General features: G+C 42.6%; 1 long non-coding RNA gene across 2 annotated transcripts in view; it reads left to right on the top strand.

Moving 5' to 3' along the window:
- The first annotated feature begins 1,058 nt into the window (after positions 1–1,058).
- LOC115089551 overlaps positions 1,059–20,797 on the top strand; it is a 39,631-nt gene continuing 19,892 nt past the window's right edge. Inside the window, exons 1-2 of one of the 2 annotated variants that reach the window (XR_003856157.1) lie at positions 1,059–1,464; positions 15,901–15,981. This is a non-coding gene — a long non-coding RNA (uncharacterized LOC115089551). Of the gene's footprint in view, positions 1,465–10,677; positions 10,839–15,900; positions 15,982–20,797 lie in introns of those variants that run through there. The other variant, XR_003856158.1, reaches the window with a different exon arrangement.

Genomic DNA, 20,797 nt, shown 5'->3' with positions numbered 1-20,797 from the left:
TGGATAATTTAAGATATTCAGCAGCATGGCTGTGCCTCTGAATATGCCGAGATAAATCTGTTCAATGTGAGGTCACGTGATGTGGAGGGCCTGAGTAGTCACACCGCTTAGAGCTCCGGGGATCACCTCCCTTTCTTCCATCATATTTTGCTGTTACCTGCATTGTGGAAAGTGGACCTGGTTGAGAACTGTATTTGTTGATAATGGAAGAAAATCCTACGGGCAGATTCAGACCTTAAGTGGGGAGAGTCTCGGACCTATCTGTAAACATCGTTTTTTGAAGATAACATACGGCTGTTTTGTAATAGTCTCTGTTTGATGTAATTGTGAATAGGGGGAGGAGCACACCAGTGTGTCTGGAGAAGTGACGACCTGTTTGAAGACTATGGATATTGACGCGTCATTTCCGGGAGGGAGATAAAAGGTCCCGGGGTTCGCCATGGTTTTTCAAGTGAGCGTGTTTGAAATCAGACTGCAGGAGAAAGAAACACAGGAAAATTAGCCATTTGAAGATTGAAAGTTTATCGCTGATGAAACAGAGAGGAGTCGAGACTGGATTTCCCCTGAAGCAGGACCTGTTGGTTCGAAACACGATCGTGGCGGGACTTGTGTTGTATTCAACTCGGGACATTTTGAGATGAGTATACTCTTAATATGATTTGTTCAGGACTTTCACTTAATTTTTGCGAATGAAAAATGAAAGGTGTGCTCCCATGATTTTTAACATAAGAAGTCGAAGTTGCAGTTTGTCAGCATTTTAATGAAAATTCAAAACATAAAAAAACTATTCACAAAAAGTGATATTTAAAATAAAGTAAAGTGACCCTTCACCATAATTTTCTGAGTTTGATTGATATACAAACTCTGTATATCAATCTCTGTATATCAACTCTGTATATCAACTCTGTATATCAACTCTGTATATCCTACATTTAATGATATATTCATAGCTTTTTGATGTTGAATATAGCTATTTAAAATGATATAAAGAATAGACCAAGTAAACCAATCGAATATTGTTTGTGTTGCCACTTGGAGGTTTTCTGGAACACATATTGTTTTGGGCGGTGTTTGTGATTTAAATCCAAAGTTAACTAAACTGCTTTGAATATGGCCCTTTAACTGCTTGAAAATGGGACCTGCAATCTCTGACCCTATTTTACTTATTTATTTATTTATTTATTTTGACATTCCAAAATAAGATCACAACAGTTTACAAAAGCAACAACAGGTTAACACAACATCAGCACATGCAACATTCACATTATAGGTCTAAAGGAATGCTGAGCTGCCAGGAGTGCGTTCCTGGCAAATCGAGGGCTAGAGGGCCAAGTTATGAGAGTCCAGAGGAGACCTGTGAAGTCTCAAACCTTTGCTATTTGTATCTGTGGAGCCTGGTGCCTGTATTACTGTGTAACTGGATAACTGGACCCTGGACTGAGCTGTGAATCTGGAACCTGGGAAGTGAGTTTATCTGAACCTGTTTAAGTTATATTGAATCTGAAACACCAACATAATCCCTGAAGGAAGGGAACCTATGCCTTTTTTGTTTGAATCCTGCAAATTGTAAACCAGGTGTAAGGGTAGTGGACCCTTGTGCTGCAGCTTGGCTGTTGCAACCTAGCAAGGGAACCTACTAGACCCACGCCAGCAGCTAGCAAACATGCCCTGATTGGAACTAGACTGGAGCTTCACCTATACCAGCCCTGTTCCCCGTGAGTTGAGCCTTTCATTTCCAGGGGCCTGCAGGACTTAGGCGAGGGTCCCACAGGGCATATAAAGAGAGAGAGAGAGAGAGAGAGTTTGGGGCAAGGCCAAGGTCTGGACATGCTGGGGGAAGACAATTACTAGGAGCTAGCCGGAGATCGAGGCAGGCGGCAAATAAGGCATAGAGTGAGTTCGTAGCCGAGGTCAGAGGCAGGCGGCAGACAAGAGGGAAATCCAGGTTCAAGGCAGAGGTCAGTACTGAATAGGCTGGGGAAGGACCGGGATAAAGAAATCCAAGCTTTCAAAATAGCTCTTTAGTATATTTCAAGTTTTGTTTCAGGTAAGTCCCTTTCACTCAAAATGTCCCTCATAGTAGCCTTGAAATGTTGGCATATTTACATTAGTAATGAATGCCACTCCTGGAAAATGCTGGCATGAAAAGAGATAAGTAAATTTGATTTCATTTGGATCAGTGCTGTAACCATACTGGCATATTGATGGATCTTCCTTAAGAACATGGAATTGTTAACTGAGGTAGAATTTCCTAACAGGTAGGGAGGTTAAGAAAGCATTTAAAGTTAGAGTACTCCAGAAACTGGCTACCAGAGAGTTTATAGTGCTAAATAACATAACGAGGACACAAATATTTTAAATCATTTTCTTTGCAGATAAGTAGTGCTCTGTTTTATTTTTTTATTTTTTTATTTATAACACTTTTATTCCACATCAGACAATTACTATTGATCAAAGCAGAGTACATTTTAACATTTATAATATCTATAGACTCACAAAACACATATGAAACATTATGTACTTATAAAACCTTCTGCATTATACCCTACTCAGTACTCAAAAGCCTGTTCCTGGATTTCAGATAATCTGCTTCATACCTTAATCATTTGGAATTGCATTTCACAATAACGGGCAGGCAATAGAAAAGGCTCTCTTTTGTGTTTCTTGTAGCTTGTAAGCCTTTGGTGAAGAGAGCAAAAACAATTTTTGAGACTGAGAGCATAATTGCCAAGGTGCTATAGAAGAGACAATATAGGTGTCATATACTCAGTTGCCCTCTAATGTTCCACAGAGCTACTGTGGGAGAGGAGGAGGAGATAAGAAAACACACCAGGTACAGGATAATGAGGAGATAAAGTCATACCTATTATGCTCGGATGCCAAAGAGACTCATCAATAAACATTAAATATAACTTATGTGCATGGCCTTGTGTGATAAGGTGCTTTTTCAAATCATCTGTTATTTCCACTTTGTATAATGGAGTTGTCAGATAAGTCCAAGTTTTCTATATTTAACACTGTGGTTTTAATTACTGTTTGTGTGTATTTACCCTTTATATCTGTTTCTGCATGTTTATTACGCTGTTATGCAATAATAATTATTCACATGCCCAATCCAATCAAGTGCTTGTGCAACATTCCAGTCCTCTCAGTAATTGATTATTTTCAGGTGTGTCTTTTCTTTGGAGGAGGATTTGTCCTCACGTCATGTTGTGTCATGTACTTTGGATGTTTATTCCTTCTTGTTTTTCATGTTCCATATTGTTGGTTTTAATAATGGAAAATATATCTAAAGGCATTTGGATTCCCAAAGCAGGTCTAGTACACAAATATTTATTTTTGGATAGACCACATCCCCCTTTTCAACATGTCACCAGCAATGTTACCTAATGTACTGACGCGCTGCTGGAAAGAAAGCTGGAGAACTAGGGGTCAAGAGATGAAACTGTGAGAGGATAGACTCAGGAACAATGTCAGGAAATATTTCTTCATGGAAAGGGTGGTGGTAGAGGTAGATAAGATAAGATAAAAACAGTAATGGAATTGAAAAGGGCATGGAATAAGCATAGAGGATCCCTTGTGGCTAAAGGATGGAAATGGAGTAACCTATGTTTAAACTGCAGGGAGTAGCAGTTACTACCTGAAAAGGCATTGGGGGGGGGGGGGGGGGGGGGGTAACCTGCATGGAGCAGCAATTACCATCCTAAAAAGAAAATTTGCTATGCAGACTGGTCGGATCACTTGGGTCTTTTTCTGCTGATATTCAACATGGTGATATGATGTTTCTACTCAGGACGCGAACTTATCTAGGTGCTGTTTCCGTTTGGTATCCTGTGAGAAATCTTTGGACCCCTCCACACACTCATTCTCCTACATGCACATTAAATGTTGCATAACAAAACTTCCTATGGATGTCCATTTGTCTAAAAAGAAACAGGACATTTTAACACAACTTCCCATTTTGTTTCAATTCTTTTTAAACCGAAACAAAAGAAAAAAAAAACAAAAAAAAAAAAACTTTTGATCATTTTGTTTTAAAACATTTTTCACCATTCACAAAAAAAAAAAAAAAAACCAGAACCCTCCAATCTATCCAAACTCTTTTGCCATATCTTTCTTTACAGGTCAGAAGTGATCCCCGGTCACTTCTGCCCCACTGATAGAATGCTTAGAAATAGCACTGGCAAACCAAGGCCAGCGCCATTGTTAATTTTTTTTCCATACAAAATGCTTACAGACAGGCACAGACTCAGGACTTGTACAGAAAAAATGAATACTATGGAGGAAGACAACAAAAACTGTCCTGGATAGGGAGTGATATTTTACAAAGGGTCACGCTCAACAGCTGGATTATATCCTTCCTTAACAGTGTGACAGAGAGATATACTGTTGGACCAGTTGGGCTTTTTTTTTGCCATCCATTCCTATGTGCACACTGTTGTGCTGGAGACCTGGATTCCAATTTCAGGATCTGACCTTCTCTTTGAGCCAACTGGGGCTGAGGCTGCTCCAGAGGAAATATTCAGAGGTCCTGAAAGGAAAGCCATCCCCATCTGTCAACAACAGTGACATTTACTCGCTGATTCAAGAGTGCACTTTAGGGGCAGCCTGATGGCTCAGAGGCTGTGCTGTGCACTGACATGTGAAGGTCCCTAGTTGAATCCTTAATTCAAGTATTCTGTTCCCCAGGCTGACAAGATTGCTGCACTCACAGTCCCCTGTTGTAAGGGAGTTGTGGTCATTGCTTAAGGGTGACACCTAGTGGCTAGATTCTGGGCCCATGATTGTAGAGTTCCAGGAGGAATCATGGTGCATGGCCCCTGGTTCCTGGCTCAAGACTGTTGCTGCAATAATCAGACTAGATATGTAGGAGGGGAGGGAGATATAAAAAAATAGGGTGAAAATTCATGAATGGTTGCAAATAAAGGCTCATGGTGCCATATCCCAGCCCTGGTTCCAACTGAGCAGGAAGTCAAAAGGAGCAGGAGGAAACTACTGGGTCAAAAAAACAAAAACAAAAAAGAATGCACATCTTTATATTGAGTTCCCTTTAATGTTTAATTTGCATGCACCTGGCTATAAGAGCAAATTATTCTAATGTGAACATCACTTACATTTATATGCCAGGTAGACCAATGTCCTTCTTTACATACAGAACTATCTACTAACTACTTTGAAAGCAAATTACATCATAATGCCTTTCTCAAAGTTACATTTAAAAACAATTCAACCCAAACTGAATAGATCAATGTCAATTTAAATTTGTCCAAATGGGCCAGCCCAATGAGCAGGACTGCACTGTACCATGCAGGAAACCCAGGTTTGATTCCCTGACCTGGCTCCCTGCCAGCAGGATACCAGCATTCATAGTCCTTGGAAGGAAATCCCAAATATGATGCAATGCAACAGCAAGACCTAACTAAAACCAAGAGTGCTCGTCTCTCAGGCTTTGGAGGAACATGGAGTTTGTGCCTTTCAGTCAGGGGATTGTTGCTAGGATGCATGTGAGTGGAAAAAAACTGTAAAAATCACCAGGGGCGGATTGTGGGAAAATAGTGGCCCAGGGGATTTTTCTCCATACTGGCCCATGGGTACCCAATTACATATACAATATAATTTACATATATAATTTACATATATATGTACACACCCCTATATTTCAGTATGGTCCTCCCATATCAACACAGTACTAATTGTCAACACTCAAAGAATAACAACCCCACCTATGAAAAAGAATACCACAAATATTACACCAGAATCTAAAATATCAATACACCTCCTATCAGGAAAACAGAACAGGCCAAGTTACTACAGATCCCCACAGAGAAACCACATGCTAAAAGAATGCTTCATCTCAGTCTTTGCATGCAGAACACAAACTCTCACCAAATACAGAATACAAAATGAAGTAGCACAAATATCAAAAACTGAAATGGAAACTCCAAGAAGCCAGACTCCATGTATTAACAATAGAAAAATAGAACCACCATTCCTAATAAAACAAATAAAATCAAGAAACATAAAGCATCAGTTATAATAGTAAAACCATAATAAAAGAATATTTTAAAACTACTGATAAATAGAATTTCTATTAATTAAAATCATATACATTTTTTACAATGTCCCAAACACTAATAAAATATTTCAAAACAGCACATATATCAAATAACATTCAATAATTAAAACTAATAAGGATTTTAAAAAGCCCCTGCTGTCCCCTTCTGTGGGAGCTCTTGATTTCCAGTCACCCTGATATTGTTGAGGATTAGGTGGTTATCCTCTCTCTCTCACAAATACTCACATGTCCATTCTCTCTCACACATACACTGTCACATACGTACACATTCATGCTCTTATACCCACCATAACTTCTCGCTCTCACTGACACTGACACACTCTCAGGCTCTACGACACTCCCCCTCCACACACACACACCCCCACACACAAACTCTTACTCCCTTGGATTTTCTCATACACACTCATGCTCTCACACTCACATACACACACACACACACACACACACACACACACACACTGACCCCCAAGCAGGCTCCCATTCATTTTCACACCACTCTCTCCCCATCCCCCAGGCATGCACACATTCATTCTCACACACAGACCCCCAGGCAGGCACCTATGCATTCACACACATACACCCCCAGGCAGAGTCCCATTCATACACATGCACACACTAAAGGCAGACCCCCCTCTCTTTCTTTTGCCAACAACCTCGGAACCTCTCTCATTCCTCTGCTGCCACTGTCACTGTTGCCGCATGGCTATTGGGGAGGTGCCGATTGCTGCTACTGACACGGAAGCCCATTCTGCTGCCTCCTCTGTGCAGGCCCCTTGGGCTTCCACTTTCTCCATGCTGATCTCGTACATTGTGAGATCCGCATAGAGAAAGTGCTACTCTTGCACATTCCCAAAGATTACATGTGCCAATCACTAAAAAGTAATTTATTTATTTTTTTTACCTTTGCTGGCGGATCTTAGTTTTCTAATCGGTTGGTCACAGGCTTTTTTTTCCCCATCTTCCCTTTCTTATTTTTTTTGCCAATTCCTTTTATATTGTCTTTTTTTCTATTTCTTTTCTCTCCATCTTCTTCCCTCAAACACACAGTCAGTTCTCATTCTCACATGCTTTCTCTCTCTCTCTCTCTCTCTCTCTCTCTCACACACACACACAGGTTCTCTCTCATACAATCATTCATACACATAGTCTCTCACTGGCACATGCTGTCTGACTCTCACACACACAGGCTCTCTCTCACTCCCACATGCTGTCTTGCTCAAGCACAGGCTCTCACTGTCACATGCTCTCTCTCATACAATCATTCATACACACAGACTCACTCTCACATGCTGTCTCTCTCACACACACAGAGACTCTCACATGCTGTCTCTGCAAACATTCAGATCCTCACTCCCACACACAATTTCTCAACTCATCTCATACACGCACACACACACTCTACAGACCCTCAGCCTCTCTCTCACCTCTGTGTCTCCTCTTCGTGGGTCACCGCAGGATGGGCTCTGCAGCGGCCCTGATCTTCTCGGGCCGCGGCAGCCCTGCTACCGGGCTCTTCCTCTTCTCGGGCCGCTGCTCCTCTTCTGCATGCGCTGATGCTCCTCCTCCTTCCTGCCCACGCGGCTCCGGCAATGTTTACTTCCGGGACTGCACAATCAGGAAGGAGGAGGAGGAGCATCGGCGTGTTTAAACGCGATCTTTTTCTTTGGGCCATGGTGACGTGAGCCTCACCACGGCCCTGCCCATCTGTCTGTCGCTGCTCAGCAGCCACATGAGCCTCCTTGCACCCGGGGGCATTGGCTCCCCTCGGGATACCACTGCTCGCGGCGCCCCCTAATACTTTGGTTGGAAACTTTATAATACAAAAAAAAAAAAAATCTTGTGACAGGAGTGACCGGCCCACCAGGGGAAGCCCGATCCCCCAATAGGTCAATCCGCCCCTGAAAATCACCAAGGGTAGCTGTGAATGAAGGCTTGTGGCACCTTAATCTGATTAGGGCAGTTTCCAATTGAGCACAGTGATGGCAAACGCCAGTCCTTGAGTGCAACAAACAGGCCAGGTTTTCCAGGATATCCGCAATGAGTATGCATGAGATAGATCTGCCATACAATGGACGGAGTGCATGCAGATATCGCTCATGCATATTCATTGTGGATATCCTGAAAACCTGGCCTGTTTGCGGCACTCAAGGACTGGCAGGTCTGGCGCGTGCATTAGGCGAACTTCAGTGATCGCCTAGGGCGCCGAGCCATAGGGGGCGCCAAAGAGCAGCCACATAGTGCCGCAAGCGGGGCCTATCCCGCTCGCGGCAAACAGAAATAGAGACTGTGTGCTTCTCAGGGCCGCGAGCAGCCCTGAGAAGCACACAGTGTCGCGCCCCCCCCCCCCCCCCCCCCCCCGTTTCAGCTCTGTTTCCATTTCTCTTTGCCGCGAGCGGGATAGGCCCCACTTGCGGCACCACGTGGCTGCTCTTTGGAGCCCCCTACAGCTCGTGGCCCTGAGAAGCAGACGATGCCGAAACAGGTAGGGGGGGCACGACCAGGGAGGGGACGCGGCAGCGCAAGAGTCTCCTAGGACGCCCAATACCCTTGCACCGGCCCTGAGGACTGGAGTTTGCCATCACTGAGGTAGAAGCATAAAGAAACAAAAAAAATTTGAGCAAATAGCTCAAAGCAGAATAATATTTGTAACAATTTATGATGGATTTCAATGGTTGGTGTTGTCTCTGAAGCTGGTGTACTAGAGTAATGAGAAGTCTGTTGTTTTATCAGGGAGTTAAGTGCTAGAATAGTAACTGTCTATACAGCAGGTCTTTGCAACCTTGTTACCTTGCTTCTCTGACCACGTTTATGAAGGTATTTTGTATTTTACTGCTTGTTACATTTTGTTTCTTTTTCTGGTCAGAAGCCAAGTTTTTTTTTTTTTATATACAGTTCACATTTTCCACCTCTTATCATAGTGGAGTTACTTGAGCTTTACCACCATTGTTCACTGCTGTTTGTGGCTGTGCATGTTTGTCACCCCTGCTTCATTTTTTGTATCCCTTTCCGGGTGTCATTTTTACATTTTGAGCTTTTTAGCTGTTTTTTTTCCAGTTACTTGCTGATATGTAGGGTCGTCACCCTGGTTTCTCTTTTAATATGCAATGTATAATACATTTTTTTTCATCCTAGAGCACTTCTTCTAACTACTAATTCATTTATATATTTTTTTTCCCCGCTTATTTCTTGTTTTGAGTATATTTGCGGGTTTTATCTCTTACCATCTACTTCTATTTTTGATACATCTGTCTGCTCCTATTTTGGTAAAGATCTGGTTGATCTCCTGCTCTGTCCCTCCGGTTGCAGCCAGTGCGAAACATGGGCCGTGTCGGGGGACCAACAATGTCATCATATTTAACTCTTTCACTGCTTCTAAATGTAAGATATGTCTGCCTGACAACCATATTAAGTTCTTCTACTCCAGGACAGTTTCTGTGCCTGTAGATGGTTCACCTGTCCTGACACGTCCCCTGCATTATTTAGAACAGCAACTATAACATTCATAACCATGCGACTTTTCTTTTATGGTTTTTATAGTGTCTGATGCTGAGGAGCTGCTTTTATCATCATTTATTTATTTAGATCATGTTTTTCCAACAAGAGAGTTCAAAGCAGGTTACAGTAGGTGAGAGTTTGCAACCGGTGCAAAGTACAGTAAGTAATTAGAAGAAGAACAGTGAGTACAGACATAAAAAATGCAGTGCAGTGTACTGTTACGGCAGGAATAGGGTCTGCCATATAATAAACAATAATAAACCAATACTATCAGATAGTGGCACCCAATACCTAATACAATACGGAGAGGCCAGTAAGTGAACTACTGGGGAGAAGCAAAGCTGTACACAAGTAAAGTAAGTGAACCACATCGAGGAGGTATAGTCTTCAGACACAACAGACATCAAATTAGAATGAAATTAACAAGGAAAACTACACTGACAGATGTGAGTGCAAAGATCTGGTAAAAGATGGGTGCCTCCTCCAGATAAAAGATTCTGACATATCTGATGATTTGTAAAGGAAGCAATTTTAACAGTGGAGGTTTCCCTGTTTGAGAATTATTTCAATAGCGAAACTGGATGTATGTGAGAAGGATGTTATTATATAAAGTTCAAGAAATGAAGAGGCCCATAATCAGCCACTGAACAACCCGGCAAGCTAGCCAGATAAAAAAAAATTATCCTATATATTCAGCAGCACAGCCATGCAGCTGAATATATCCGACTATCCTACAGAAGCCAAATAGGTTTATGGCTAACCTTAGGAGAGGTCTGCGTGACAACTAGACTTAGCCGGATAACTTATCCTGCTAATTTTGAATGTCGGAGTTAGCCAGATAGCTTGGTCCGTTTTCCTAATAGGAGGTGTATTGGTGACTTAAGGCCTGGTGTAATATTTTCAGTGTTGTCTTTTCTAGGTAAGGTGGTTATTGTTTGAGTGCTAGAAATTGGTGTTTTGGTATGGGATGTTTACTATTTATGCAGTTTCTGTTCAGACAGATTACTTATCTTTCCCGTGTGTCATTCTTAACAATAAAAGTAATACTGGGCCTTTATTTTTTTTATTTCCTCCGTGAATTGTAATGAGCAGTGTGTTACACATGTGAGCGTGTGCCACGATGGGAAAAAGGATTGAGAACCACTGCTCTGCAGGATGGAAGATTCTGTTTGGCCTCTTGGCTGTGCAGCATCATGAGTTGAAATTTCTCCGGTATCAACATCAGCATCATAAATTTTTTATTCACTTTTCCAGCTGGAAGTTCAAAGTGAGTTAAAGAGTGTGTATGTGGTTTTGTGATGTTGAGTAGTGCTATAGAAGTACTAAGCAGTAATAGTAATAGCAGTGTTACGTTTTGAGGGTTTTATGTTCTGAGAGGGTTATGTGTTGCTTTTAAAACTTTATTGTACACCATTTCAGACAGCTCCTTAAGAACTGGAGAAGCAGTTAAGGAATTAAAAAAAAAGTCAATGCAGTAGATATCTCTTTCAATCCACCCCAAATATCTGCTGTAACATGAGCACAAAAAAATACAATTAAAACCATCTGGAGAAGGACACAGATCAATCGCCCACTACCACTCTTATATAAACAATGAAGCAGGCAGTGCTTTTATGATTGCAAAGTTTCAGGAAAGCTCTATTAATATTTCATTATCCTTTTCAGTGAGGTTCTACATAAAACAATGTTAGACCTTAACACTGGCATAGCAAAGGAACAATGAGTAAGTGCTGTGTACATCTGATACCACTATAGAAATAATTAGTACTATGCATCAAAAATCATGAAGCCCTTCTGTGTTTTACCGTTTCTAATTATTTTCAGCTCAGTCCTGTTATAATAAAGGAAACAGGCATTTACTGATAGCCCCCCATCTACTTTTTGTTCCAGTGCCAATTTTTATACCACACCTAGGAGTTCACTGAAAGAAAAGTTGTTTTGGAAATGTTATTGTGCAGTTCCACTCCAAACCTGCAGAGGCATCAAGCTTTATATAACTTTTCCAGGGTTTCTTCCCTGGTTTATGCAGTAGGGCTGAAAGTTAAGTCTGATGTACTAGAACTCACACAATACTGCTACCAAGTTACAGACTTAAAAAAGGTCAAAAGTTGTGTAAAGGGAGTTTCCTGTTTGAATATGTAGTAAACAGTTGGTTTATAATTACTAAAGTGACACAAATAGAGAACTCCCTTAAAGCAATAAAGAGGCAAAATCTCTGGTTTGTCATGGAATCTCAGCTGAAAGACAAAGATGTCAGCTCAGGCCTAGATTCGTCATTTTGCTATAGATTTTGCATGAATAGTGCCTGTAACAGCCATGATTTGGGCTGGAGAGAGAGAGAGATTCTAAGGCTCTCATATTAGTCAACTGTAGGAGGGTCAACTAGTAACTGGAGGTAAGGTTTTCATGGTGGCCTAGCTTTTGGGGGGCAGTTTAACATGCACAATCAGAGGTACGAACAGCACAGTTCACATCAATGAAGATATGATGTGATTTGGAATGAGGAAAGGTACACAAAGATGAGATTTGTACAATGTATGCTCACCCTAGCTTGATGCAACTCTACCTAGGACCCTAACTGTATGCATTCCTACTCCTATAGCAACTAAAACTTAACTAGGAACTGAACAACTTTAAGATGAAGGCAGCAGTCCAGCAGCAAGAGGGGGGACTCCCAGTCTTGCATCGAGTGTCACATGTATGTTTTTTTTACCCACTGGTGAGAAATTGTATAATGTGCATCCGATGCAAAGAGCTCCTGGCTCTCAGAGAACGAGTCCGATCACTGGAGGCTAGAGTAGCAGACTTGGAGGAGCTGAAGCAGACAGAGAGGTATATAGATGAGACTTTCAGGGACATAGTAGCCAAGTCCTAACTGCAGTCTGGCAGCCCTGGTGCTGCCTTGGAGAAGGAAGGTCCCATGATCGGAGAGCATCAACCTGGTGCAGCAGAAAATGATCCTGTAGCAAGGACCTGCTCTCCAGGTGGCTCATTGTCCTCTCGCACCAAGAATGTGTCTCCCAAGGCTACTGTCCAGGAGGGAAGGGTTAGGTCGGCCGTCATAGTTGGTGATTTGATTATTAGGAATGTAGACAAGCTGGGTGGCTGGTGGGCGTGAGGATCGCCTGGTAACATGCCTACCTGGTGCAAATGTGGCGGTCCTCATGTGTCACCTAGATAGGATTTTAGACAGTGCTGCGGAGGAGCCAGCTGTCATGGTACATGTGGGCACCAACAACATAGGAAAATGTGGAAGGGAGGTTCTGAAAGTCAAATTTAGGATTTTAGGTAGAAAGCTGAAATCCAGAACCTCCAGGGTAGCGTTCTCTGAAATGCTCCCTGTTCCACGCGCAGGTCACCAGAGGCAGGTAGAGCTCCAGAGTCTCAATGCATGGATGAGAAGATGGTGCAAGGAAGAGGAATTCAGTTTTGTATAGAACTGTGGAACCTTTTGGGGAAGGGGGAGTAGTTTCCGAAGGGATGGGCTCCATCTTAACCAGGGTGGAACCAGACTGCTGGTGCCTATCTTGAAAAAGGAGATAGAGCAGCTTTTAAATTAGAATAAAAGGAAATGCTGACAGTCGCTCTGAAGTGCATGGTTTGGAGGGAGGTATCTTCAAAGGATACTAATAAAGCATTAGAGTTAGGGCATCCCAACAGAGAGGTTCCAATAATAAGAAAAGTAGTCCAAGTGCCTATAATTAAAAAGTCACCTGAGCTAAAAGATTCCAGTTTATCCCTGTCAACTGAAAAGCAGAATGTAAATACAATACAAAAAAATCACTTAATGTTTGTATGCTAAAGCCAGAAGTCTAAGAAGTCAGATGGGAGAATTAGTGTATAGCAGTGAATGATGACATAGACTTAATTGGCATCTCAGAGACATGATGGAAAAAACTTTTAAAAATATATCCAAAGCAGAAAGCCTGCAAGGGAGTTGTTTGGACCGTTGCATGATCTAGGGGGTTAAAGGGGCACTTAGAGAACATAAGGCCATCATGGAAAGATTAAACAATTTCTTTGCTTCGATGTTACTAAAGAGGATTTTGGACAGATACCCATTCCGGAGAAGAGTTTCATGGGTGATGATTCAGATCAACTGAATCAAACGACAGTGAACCTGGAAGATGTAGTAGGCCTGATTGACAAACTGAAGAGTAATAAATCACCTGGACTGGACGGTATACACCTCAGGGTACTAAGAGAACTAAAAAATGAAATTTCAGACCTATTCAATTGATTTGTATCCTATCATTAAAATCATCCAATGTACCTGAAGATTGGAAGATGGCCAATGTAACCCCTATATTTAAAAAGTGATCCAGAGGTGGCCGGGAAACTATAGACCTGTGAGCTTGACTTCAGTGCCCGGAATAATCATTTAAACTGTTATAAAGAATAAAATCACAAAACATTTAGATAGACATGGTTTGAAAGGACATAGCCAACATGGATTTACCCAAGAGAAATCTTGTCTCATAAATCTGCATTTTTTTGAAGGGGTGAATAAACATGTGGACAAAGGTGAACTGGTAGATGTGGTGTATTTGGATTTTCAGAAGGTGTTCGACAAAGAAAACTAAAAAGTCATGGGATAGAAAGCAATGTCCTTTTGTGGACTGCAAGTTCGTTAAAAGACAGGAAACAGACAGTAGGATTAAATGGTCAGTTTTCACAATGGAAAAAGGTAAACAGTGGAGTGCCTCAGGGATCTGTACTTGGACCGGTGCTTTTTAATATATTTATAAATGATCTGGGGTATGAATGAGGTGATCAAATTTGCAACTGACACAAAATTATGCAGAGTAGTTAAATCTCAAGAGGATTGTGATGAATTGCAGGAGGACCTTGCGAGACCAGAAGATTGGGCTTCCAAATGGCAGATGAAATTTAACATGGACAAGTGCAAAGTGATGCATATACGGAAAAATAACTCTTGCTGTAGTTACACAATGTTAGGTTCTATCTTAGGAGTTACCACCCAGGAAAGAGATCTAGGTGTCATAGTGGATAATAGATTGAAATTGTCAACTCAGTGTGCTGTGGTGATCAAAAAAGCAAACAGAAGGTTAGGAATTATTAGGATGGGAATGGTAAATAAAATGATGGATGTCATAATGCTTCTGTATCGCTCCATGGTGAGACCACACCTTGAATACTGTGTGCAATTCTGGTCACCACATCTCAAAAAGGATATAGCTGCACTGGAGAAAGTGAAGGGTGACCAAAATGATAAGGGGCATGGAACGGTTGCCCTATGAGGAAAGGCTAAAGAAGTTAGGGCCTTTCAGTTATGAAACGAGATGACTGAGGGGGGATATGATAGAAGTCTACAAAATCATGAAAGGATTTGAACAAGATAATATAAATCAATTATTTACTCTCTTCAATAATAGAAAGACCAGGGGGACACTCCATGAAGTTAGCAATTAGCTCATTTAAAACAAATCAAAGAAAATTCTTTTTCACTCAGTACATAGTTGAGGTCTGGAATTCATTGCCAGAGGATGTGGTTATAGCAGTTAATGTAACTGGGTTTAAAAAAGGTTTGGATAAGTTCCTAGAGGAAAAATCCATAAACTGCTATTACGGTAATCAATAAACAATAGTAGCTTTTGATTTATGTAATGTTTAGGTACTTGCCAGGTACTTGTGACTTGGATTGGCCACTGTTGGAAACAGGTTACTGGGCTTGATGAACCCTTGGTCTGACCCAGTATGGCAAGTCTTATGTCCTTGTGTACTGATTTTGGTACCTAGTCCAGAGCACAAAGGACAGTCCTTTTTCCAGCCTGAGGAAGGAAAAGGAAGTTCAGAGAAGCCACTGTGGTGAGGCAGTTGCCAGAATACAAGCACCTCAGTAGGCAGCAGTGCTGTAAGACCCTAGGAGAAACTGATTTGATGAAAGAAGAATCCAGAAAAACACATGAATGCAAAGAAGGCAAGAGAACGAACAGTAAAACTCTAGCCCTACTACATCTGGCTAGACAGTATTCAAGCTGGAGGGCTCTTGCCTTCAGGCAACTGAGCCTGGGAAAGTGCCATCCAAGGAGAGTGGTTTTACCCTGTGCACTGTGGGTTTATTTTGAGATTCTATACTACCAGGAAAGGCTAGCACTCATTGCAACACAAGAGTAATGTGGTGGTTTATTGGGAAAGAGATTATTTTTTAACTTTAAACATCTAGTGGATCTGAGATTTAATAAAGTAAACTTCACTGTGAAAATTCTCAAGAAAATTACTATCTGGGTGCCAGTGATCCAACTAGCTATACTTGGTGCCTCACCAAAGGATATTTATGCTGATTTATTTTTTTTTTCTTGAGCCAGGAACGGGAATTTGCAAAGTCAGCCTCCCAAGTCTTGCCATTAGTAAGAGTGTGGGTGTTTTGCACAGACTGTTGCACACAGGTAATGTTTCTGTTATCTTATTACATTTTACTATTCTCAATCACTATCTTTTATTATCCTTATGAATATTTTGTTGAAATTATGATGTGCTTTTGTTTTCCCCCATTAGATTAAGGTTAAGTAAGGACTTTTCTTGCATTTCTGATGTGGTGTTTTCCCGTTTTGGGACCTTGTGGTTTTGGGACCTGGGAGAGATATTCTGGAGCTGGAAAGTATGAGCATGGAGATTCATCTATCCCTGCTTCTATCTAGCAATCCCCATCCAGTCTTCCCTTATTACTGGGAAGGATGGGGCTTTCTTCTGTTATAGCTCTCCCCCTTCCTTGGTGGCAGTTCATCTGCTTTACCTGAGGGGGTGCTACACATACATGGACTTCTGGAGGTCCTTTCGCCATCTGACTCCTGCACCGACCGCTGCCTCCTTGTGCAGCCGGCACAGACCCGCTGGGGTCAAAAGGAGCGCTCTTCACCCTTGAGCCACGCGGCCTTTCATCGGAGTCTCCATGCCTGCCTGCCTGTAAGCGCCCTAATCCCGCCCCCGAACGGCATCATCACTCGGGGCCACAGGGCCTTTAAAAACGCGGTGCCTTCTCAGACTCTCTCCTTTCGCCGTCCGACTCCTGCACCGACCGCTGCCTCCTTGTGCGGCTGGCACAGACCCACCGGGGTCAAAAGGAGCGCTCTTCGCCCTTGAGCCACGCGGTCTTTCGTCGGAGTCTCTGTGCCTGCCTGCCTGTAAGCGCCCTAATCCCGCCCCCGAACGGCATCATCACTCGGGGCAGCAGGGCCTTTAAAAATGCGGCGCCTTCTCAGGCGTCGCGCGCCAAAGGGGCACGACTAAGGGGCATGCCCCTTAGTGTACCCCTTTGTGCCGCCTTTATGCCCCTCAGTCCCCACCTTTCTCCCCCCTTGCTTTGTTTCCCTCCACAACCCTCTGCCCCTCGCCTGCTACCCTCACCTTGCAGGAGGTTTAATCTAACAATCCTGTCCTGCCTCGAAGGAGCTGTTTTAATGCCCAAGAGACACTGCTCCTGTGACTCGATGTGTTTTGCTTTTGAACCTGGTTTGCATTTATACCCTTGAAACTCTGCTATTGTGTTTCTCGCTTTGAATTTAGCATTTGTTGACTAAGCACTGTGCAGTCTATTCTAGACTTTTTCTTTGGCTTAGCATAGTCACTCTATAGCTCTATCATTGCCAGTGTTTGTTACCCTGCAGCTTTTTCCAGACCCAATAGTTGTTCTATCGATCTGTACCTCTTCTCCGCCATCTGAAATGTGTCTTCTGACTATTCCCACCTTACACCACCCCCATCTGCGCAAAACCAACACAACACAAACACACCCATCTCCCTCCCGGAAGTCACTAGTGCCCATCATGATCTCACCCCTCACTCAATTTCTAGGGCTTTGACCTGTCCAACCCAGATGCTGCTTTACACTCTTGGAACCACATTACCAACACCATAGCTAATGAACTCTGCCCCACGATCCATAAAGAAATCCCTCACTCGCAGAGAGATAAAAAACCATGGTCCACCAATGAACTAAAAAAGATAAAGCAGGACCTCAGATCAAAGGAACACATCTGGCGCCGCTAACCCTCCCCCACACACAAGACAGTATACAAACACACACTGCACAATTACTGACAGGCCACCCTCAAAGCTAGACGGGACTTCTATTCATCCAAAATTCACGATTTTCAATTCAATTCTAATGCTCTTTTCTCCTACATCGCAGATCTCACAAAATCCTCCCATCCCACCCACCACGAAGAAAACACCAAAAAAAAAAAAAAAATGTGAAGAGCTTGCAAAGTACTTCCATAACAAAATCTCCAGCATCCTCATGCGTTTCCTCACTAAGCCCACGCCTCTTTCTCCTCTCCCTAACCATAATAGCATCAGACTTGGTTCCCTTGACCCTACAACTACCCTAGAGATAGAAACCATCTTAAAAAAGATGAAACCAGCCAACCACATCGCAGACGCAATCCCTACAAAAACTCTCCTCTCCATACCCTCTACCATTGCTAAACCTTTAACTGATATAATTAATTGTTCACTGGCATTTGGCAAAGTCCCAGACCTCCTCAAGCTTGCCGTTGTTAAGCCCCTCCTCAAAAACCGACCCTTGACTCCACTGACCCAGCTAACTACCGGCCCATCTCTAACCCACCTTTCCTCTCCAAAATCCTCGAGAAGGGAGTCAATACGCAACTTACTGACTTCCTTGAGGACCATAACATTCTGCACCCATCCCAATTTGGCTTCCGCAAAGGTCGAAATACTGAGAATCTCTTGCTAGCAATCACAGACACCATCCTCATAGGCATGGACCAAGGGAAGTCTTTCCTACTTGCAATACTAGATATCTCGGCGGCCTTTGACACTGTCAACCATCAAATCCTTCTCTCCCATTTGGCAGAGATAGGTATTGCAGACACAGCTTTATCTTGGTTCTCCTCCTTCCTCACCCACAGAGAATACTTAATAAAAATTGACAATTCTGAATCAGATCACTTTCCACTCACGCAAGGCATTCCTCAAGGCTCCTCCCTATCCTCCACCCTTTTCAATATCTACCTACTGCCCCCTCTGCCACCTCCTCTCCGACCTAAATTTCTTCCTATATGCCGACGATGTGCAATTTCTCATCCCCATCCAAAATACGCTCAATGAATCCCTACAATTCTGGGAATCCTGCCTAGTCTCCATTAACTCCCTATTATCCAACCTCCACCTCGTACTCAATGCTGCAAAAACTGAAATACTCATCATATCTAATCAACCAGAACACACATCTTCCTCCATCTCTCCGCCCTCCACTGTAACCCACTCCCTAGGAGTCTCGCTGGACCAACACCTCAACTTTAAGCCACACATCAAGTCTCTACTAAAGGGGGGCTTCTACAAACTCCACATTCTTAAAAAGCTGAAGCCTCTACTCCATACACAGGATTTTCGCTTAGTCTTGCAGACAACCGTTCTCTCAAAATTGGATTACTGGAATTCCCTGCTACTAGGCCTCCCATACTCTACCATTAAACCCCTTCAAATCCTACAGAACGCCATGGCGAGAATCTTAACTAACACCCAAAAAAGAGAACACATCACCCCTATTCTAAAGGATTTGCATTGGCTACCCATCCCGTTCCGCATTCAATATAAAACCCTTACTATCCTTCATAATGTACTCTATAAAAACAACTCTGCAGGGCTCAAGGAAATGCCCCACTTCCATTCCTCTAACCTTCCTACGAGATCCATCCTTGCGGGCACCTTGCATACCCCGCCCCTTAAAATCGCACACCTTACCACCACCAGAGATAGATCATTCACCATTGTGGGCCCGGCCCTCTGGAACTCTCTTCCCACCCACCTCCGTCTGGAACCCTCCTTGCTCACCTTCAAAAAAGGCATCAAGACTTGGCTGTTCAGGCAGGCCTACCCAGATGCCAACTATCCATAGACTCCTTCCCCAGCCACCCTGATTTCATCATCCACCTCTGCCTTTTTCTCATTGCTCATGTAATAGAAGTCCTATGCTGTAGATTTGCCTATCCTATACTGTAGAATATGTGGACGCACTCCTCCATAACGTTTATCCTATGTACTCCGCCCTTTGTTGAGATTATCTAACAAAATGCTGATGTAATTTAATGAATTTGTTATAAATAAGTTCCCTTTGCTGTTTTGGTTACTCCTTGCCACTATCTTTTCTGCCCTTTCTCCTTCTTCTCTCCTCTCTATCCCATCCCCCTTTCCCTTTTTCGCCTGCTCCCTCTCCCCACTCCCTGTTATTTGTAATTCCTACTTTCTTGAGTTAATTGTAAACCGACGATGTGCTTCACGAACGCCGGTATATTAAAAGCCACCAAATAAAATAAATAAATAAATAAATAAAATAAAAACATTTAACCAGATAACTCAGACATTATCTGTCGAAATGAAGATTTTGGCATTTATCCACCTAAATTCTAGCTAGCTAATTTGTTAGCTTGGTGGTATTAAATTTATATTACAGTCTGTGGTATAGCATGAGTGGGTTACAGCCTGCCAGAGGTCAAATCCATGCAGGTTTCTGGCTCTTCTTTACACACATCTTTATTCTTCACAGCATTTAAATTAATCTGCTTAACTTGCAGTACTTCACAAAACAACATCAACAAAGCAGTATTTTACCAGAACTTCTTTCTTCACATCTTCCCAGGGCCCACTCTGCCTCTCCTTTGAGCCTACGCTATATTCCTGCTCAGAGGAGCCACCCTGAACCCAGAATGCTTTAAGGTGGATCAGGACCAGAAATCTAAGTGAAGCATGAGGAATAAATTTAATGAGTGAGTGAATGTAAGAATCATTTCAATGTACTAAATACAAGAAAAAAGAACAAGAGTGGGAAGTTCCAAACTATGGGCATAGCCCTAGTAGGAGCAGTCGTTCAACCTAATAAGGCTGAGCTGAAGGGGAGGGTATGTGGCAGAGCGTGCCAGAGAAACCCTCAGAACACCTTAAAGGACCAGGACCAGATTTATTTATTTATTTAGACATTTTATATACCGTCGTTCCATGTCAAGATCACAACAGTTTACAAAAGTAACAATTCATAGATATAAATCAACAAATAATGACTGGATAAAGAGGTTGTGTTCATAAACAGGCATTAACATCTATCAAATTAAATGTTCCAATCTATCTGACTGTTATGGTCGTGGACCCTTGGGCCAGCTGAGACTGCAGATGTTGCACTGTGGGGACCCACAGTGAGTGTTGCAGCTGGGAGGCGGTGCTGACGAGAGACTCCGGAGAAGACTT

This window comes from Rhinatrema bivittatum, chromosome 4 (genome assembly GCF_901001135.1).
Source record: "Rhinatrema bivittatum chromosome 4, aRhiBiv1.1, whole genome shotgun sequence".
NCBI classification, from domain to species: domain Eukaryota; kingdom Metazoa; phylum Chordata; class Amphibia; order Gymnophiona; family Rhinatrematidae; genus Rhinatrema; species Rhinatrema bivittatum.
The sequence above is the reverse complement of the archived record's forward strand: the minus strand, read 5'-3'. Positions and strand labels throughout refer to the sequence as shown.